This window comes from Chaetodon auriga, chromosome 2, assembly GCF_051107435.1.
Source record: "Chaetodon auriga isolate fChaAug3 chromosome 2, fChaAug3.hap1, whole genome shotgun sequence".
NCBI lineage: Eukaryota > Metazoa > Chordata > Actinopteri > Chaetodontiformes > Chaetodontidae > Chaetodon > Chaetodon auriga.
The window spans coordinates 19,210,997-19,217,228 of record NC_135075.1 but is presented as its reverse complement, the minus strand read 5'-3'; positions in this window follow the sequence as shown (position 1 = coordinate 19,217,228).

Genomic DNA, 6,232 nt, shown 5'->3' with positions numbered 1-6,232 from the left:
CTGGGATGAAGTTTAAAATGTGACTGAGAAGAATGCAATCATTTGCAAAGGATCTGTGTTTATCCTTTATGCAATCATGTGTTCACAAAGCCGTGAGCCTCGCTCCACCCTTTCTTGTGAACGACTGAGCCTTTCCAGGATGCCCCTTTCATACCCAATCATGATGCTATCACCTGTTACCAGTGAGCATGTTTACCTGTGGAATGTTCCAAACAGGTGTTTTTTTTTTTTTTTACCAATCAACCTGTGTACCTGTTTTCAGGTGTTTTTGGAGCATTCCACAACTTTCCCAGTCATTAGTTGCTCCTGTCCCAACTTGTTTGAAATGTGCTTTAAATTCAGAATAAGTAGATTTTTACAAAAATCAGTGAAGCTGATGAGGTAAAATGTTAAATATATTGTCTTTGTTCTGTTTTCGTTTGAGTGTATGTCATTTTGTAGGGTTTGCTAATCCTGCAGATAACACAAGGTCCCACAATAAATCTAATCTGCATCACGTTCCTCACTCTTCATGATTATTCATCTTCTATTGGTCATATGTGAGCACTGTTTCCAGTGACTGGTTAAGGTCTGCATGTTATTCCTGCAGGGAAGCACACAGATGTACTTCTTATTCACGGAAATCAATATGGAGTCATCCCATAGGTGCACTGCAAACATACTCATACATCTGCCCATGTGAGTGTTGCAAAGAGCCATGAAATGAAAGTAAAATTTATGCCTCTGAATATCCTCAAAGAAAGCTGCTTTATCTTAGTCCCCGCTCGCAGAGGAGCATCTGCTCTGACTAATGTATTTCTGCTAATTTGAGCTTTCATCCTAAGTAAATGAACATCAGTGCTTTTAAAGGCTTGGTGGCTTTTGGTTGAGCGTTTTCTTTTCTTCCCCTCTTTCCTCTCACAGCAATGCTGCGCTATTAAAGATCTTTCTCACATTTCCACGAGTCACAACCTTCTGCTTTTTGCCAGCAGTGTCTGTGCATCCTGCTCTGTGTTGCAGCACTGTCACCTATTGTGTTGCCGTGTTTCATTCTGCCGTGATCATTACCTAACTTCAACCAAGCTGTTTGCAAACATCAAATCTTCACTCTGCAGCAGTCTCAGGTCTGGATATTGCATGTTATATACTTCAGTGCAGACAATATCCTCGGCTTTGCAAGAGTAAGTCAATTATGTTCAAGTAGGGAACCTCAGATTCGATTATTGGAGATTTATTAGCTGTATGTTTGTTCTCACACAGGCCATAAACAAATACTGGACTGTCTGAGTGATTAGTGGATCTGAAAAACAAGCTTGAAAGCTTTTTAATTAGGCTATTGTTGATGAATGCTACTGTATTTGATGGAGAAGGCTGCTCAACTTTGCTAAAAGCCTGTGGTAGAAAATGAAATGCGTGCTTGGAAACTCTCACAGCAAAAACAGGAGAGAGGGTTGTTGTTGTTGGAGGAAGACGTTTTTTAGATTTTGGTAAGAAAAAAAAAAAGAAAAAAGAAAGAAAGAAAAATGAACTAAAAATGATATCAAATTACAGGTTGTGTAACATGAGTGCAAATGGTAATGTTCTTTTCTCTGGCTGCAACACACTTCCATATGAAAATATTTGGAGCCACATTTGTTAATCAGCACATCGTTTTTCATTTCAACTCCTTCTGGTTTTGCCTGAAATCTCTATTTTGTAGCTTACAGCTTGACAATAGTACTAATCACTGCTTTACATTCTCCTCTCCCTGTTAATTACGTCCCATGTTAAATACTGTCGGATTACGCCAGCAGTCAGCATGAGCTTAACCACAGCAGAATATTTGAGTTTTTAATTGCAACGCTTAAAGCCATTTTCGAGCAGGAGGCTTATTTATTGTGACTTTGTGATGAGGTGATACTATCTCGCCCCTTCTTACAAACACTAACAATGCGATAGTCACGGTTATGTAAGGATGCTTTGCTGACAGCAGTGGAGACTGGAAGAAATAGCGGCATTGATTGTTGTTTGACACATTTGGCCATCCGTCTGTCTGACTTGACAGCGTTAGCTGTCCTCACACACTCTCTGTCTGCTCGGTGGCGTTCAGTTAGATTTAGTCTTCCCTCAGCCTCGAAACAAAGGCTGTGATTAACTGGTTTGCTCCTGCTCTGTTGATTTATTGCATGTGTTTAACGGGCCTCAGAGAAGCACACAGGTCATTAAGCACAGCAGTGACATAAAAGCCCTGATATGAGGTCCCACTGCTGACTGACTCAGAGGAACCGAACCTGAAGCAAACCTCTGTCCTCGTCTCATAAATCAGCATCCATTAGATCACCATTTCCAGGTGTAATACGCTGAAAAACGGGCGACCACAGCGTGATTGCTGGGGTCAGTCTGGACATTTTTAGTGGCGTCTTCACTCTCACTCGGGCAAAGCCTGAGCGTGGCCGAGCATAACTCCCTGTACAAGAAGCAAAGACATTTATAAAGGAAAGAGTAATCTGCTTATTCATGGGTCTGCTATACAGAAAATGTTAAGTGTGTATTAGTGTCAGTTTTTCTCTCTGTGCATGTTTGTTGTGTGCATACGTGCCGTGCCTGCTGCTCTCAGTTAATGTGGAGCAGTTACAACAACACAAAAAGCACAGCAATCAACTTTTTAAAAAGCCTTTTCTCAAGCCTAGTTTCCATTTGTGAATATTATCTGTAGCGTCGCAGGGACACTAACAGGAACAAATAGTTTTCCGCTCAAATTATTTTGTCAAACAGATTTAAAGGCCCACAGAAATAATGTGAAAATAACAACAAAAGGTTGCGTGGTGAGAGCAGCCAACACAGGCACAGAAACTTTGGAAATACAAAGTCAGACAGACGGTTTGTAAGGCGTCACTAATGAAAATCAATGGTGGAAAGTAACCAAGTACATTTACTCAAGTTTTAGAGGAGTTTCGACTTACATCTTCCACTCAGTGGCCTCTTTATTCGCTACATCAATCTAATGTAATCCAATACAACAGCTCAGCCATGAAATTCTACTTCTACAAAGATAACAGTGCTCAGTTTTGATTGACACTGTTTGAAAAGTGTTGCTGCATCAAATTCAGAACAAGCATATATTTACAAAAATCAGTGAAATTAAAGAGGTGAACATTAAATATATTGTCTTTGTGCTGTTTTAGAGCTACTTTTCAGTTTAAGATTTCACATATAAAACATGCAATGAAAGAGTATTGAACACTGCAGCATTACTGCTTTGACTTAAGTGATGGATCTGAACACTTCATCCATCACTGATTGGTTGTCAGTGACAGACAAATGCTGCTTGGACTTGTCTTAATCCAAACATTACACCATTATCAAATCATCACCTGCACATGAATGTCCGTTTGGTCACTGACAGGCAACGTGACAACAACCCCCCCAGATGGGGTCTTTTACCCTCCACCTGCCCCTCAGGTTGTAGCAGCTCGGACAGCGTTGTGGCAGGTCTAATCCTCCTTATCTTAATGGCATCCACCACTATCGCTAGAGTGGTGGGGACTATCGACCCTTTCCCTTTCTTTATCAGCAAAAACCACTTCCCTCACCAATCCTGTTGGTCACCCCCGTCTGTCAGACCGGCCCCCTCCTCCTTTCCATCAGGCTCCTCAGCTGGTGTTTGACTCTCTGATATTACCTGATCTCGCTGTGCTCTGACACAGTCTCACCTAACTCGTATTTATTTGGCCATGCCTGGTTCCAGGAAAATCTAAAATGCTTGTTGGGAGACTGCTGAAAAGGAGAAATGGCTCATGTTTTCGACAAAACCACAAGCTCACACACAGAGCGGTTGTGTGCCTTGGCCGTGGGTTGTTTTCCTTTTCCTTCTCGTATTCCCACTGTGACGATCGAGGGCCACTCTGCAATGAGGGAGTCATGAGAGGCTTTTCAGATCAGATTTAAAAAAAAAAAAAAAGCAGAGATAGCTGCAAGCGGTCGACCATATGGTGACACCAAGTTTTCATTTCAAAGCCCTCACACAGTGTGGATTGTTTAACCACATACTCTGTTGTCCCCGGACAATTTCTCAACTCAAGATGAGTGTGGAGATCATGTTTTAACAGGCAGACCTGTCAAATCACGGCAAACTTTATTTCTGTACCGTTTAAACAATGGATCTCATTGTGTTCTCCTTTAAAACAACATTTACTCAGATGGACCCTGACTGATTGTTTCTGGAGGTTGGGTCACTTGAGGTAAATAAAACCGCTCAGCTTAAACACTAATTTCACTGCTTTGTCTTAGAATTCTCACTGTGTTTCTCTCTCTCTTTATCCTCCACTGGAAACTAATAGAAAAACTTAGGGCACAAAAACATTGTGCTGTGGCTAACAATGCAGACTCTGTGCAATAATTACTAATGATTTACGTATGAGTTGATGCATATTGACCTAACGGTACTGTACAGGAGCTGCTCCTTTATAGATAGATAGATAGATAGATAGATAGATAGATAGATAGATAGAAAGATAGATACTTTATTCATCCCGAAGGGAAATTCACAATTTTATACATATTTATATATTTATACAGAAATGAATTAAAACCTATTTCCAAGCTTGTAAATGAAGCACATTGTTTCCCCTCAACTATCAGACAGCAGACTTGACAAATCTGCCTCCAGTCTGACAAAACAGTGTGTCAGCTGCAGGCATGAATACCATTTGCAATTGATCACCATTTATCACTGCATCGACAGTCATCTTGACAAACTGGCAACCCATTCTTGGCCTTTGGCTGCCATCGGTGGCATTTTATACAGATAACATACAGGTACAGGAAACAGCGAAACATGCACCCCAGAATAAACCTGCATTTAGTATTTGTTGCATTGATACTGATATTTAAACATTGCTGTTGGAGTCAGAACTAGAACCAGACAATGCCGCATGTGCGTCGGTGAGTTTACACGCAGGCATCCGAGAAGATCGCAAAGCAGATTCAGTTGTTTGGCTGTGGGGTGAAAAGTTGGAGTAACCCGCCAACGTCACAAATGAATGTACAAATTGATTAAACTGACAAAGAGCCACGTGGACCTGATGAAGAAAAGGACATTTGTGAAGTCCTGGGAGGCAAAGTGTCTTTGAGCTGGATGGAAAATTACACCGCAAAGCCTCAACACACACATCCACAGGGCTAAACAAACACTGGAGCAACACAAACAGGCTGCTCAGCGGCATAACGAGGTGGAGGCTGCGAGCCCGTTAGGGTTAGCTGGACTCATCATCAGGGATCTGTGAAGAAGATGACAACAGCTGCACTATTGGTACCAGGAAAAGAGGGAGGACACGTTCACTGATAACACGTAAGATTCAAATTCTGTAAAGTGTCAGATAAAACACAAACTGTAAAGACTTTTGTTTGGTTACTGTAATAAAGCTTTTAAAACGACTTTTATGTCACATTTCATTATTAAGATGACACATAGCTGCATGATATGATATGCCTGATTGCCGGCCTGGCAGCCATTTTTATAAGCTAATATTGAGCCCTGCCCTGTAGAGCATGAAAATATTAAATCAACAAGGGAACAAAATGTGAATATATAGGAGATATAACAATCCCACCTATGTTTTTGCATTATGCTTCATGACATTTTGATGAATGAGCTCATGCGCTCTTCTTAGCTCGTTCTGCACTGGGAATTCTTATTATTCATCTTCTCTTTGGTCATCTTTAGCTTTTGTCTAATGCCGTGACCTGGAAGGACACAGGACAGGACCCACGCCTGACATTTACACATAATCAAATAGAAAAAGGTGATGTCACGTACGTTCATGCATCAGTCCCAAATTTAGCAGCATTTAGATGAAACCGTGTTGACAGCTGTGGAGATGTTTGCTCACGTTGTCGGGTCACAGTCAATCAGCTCTCATCAAACTGTGCACACACAGTCCTCATGAGGCAAATTAGAGTTTTTAAGTGATTAAGTGACACCTTCCTCATAAAAATACTCATGAATGTGTGTTGGGTATTTAGTCGTGAATATTTAAAGGGACAGGGAAATATAAACTATTTAAGAATAAAGTTTCTTAAAGTGTAAATTGCTGCCTTTCCTCTTTAGTAGATGCAGAGATAAATTGTGATTAAATAGCATTGAAAGTATTTGGATGAACACTATCAGCCCCTTGTTCTGTCAGCTGTAGGTCCACCTCGACCAGGCGTACTTTTGTCTATTTAAAAAATGTTTCCAAATGAGGTCAGCCACCTTAATGTATATTAGAGCATC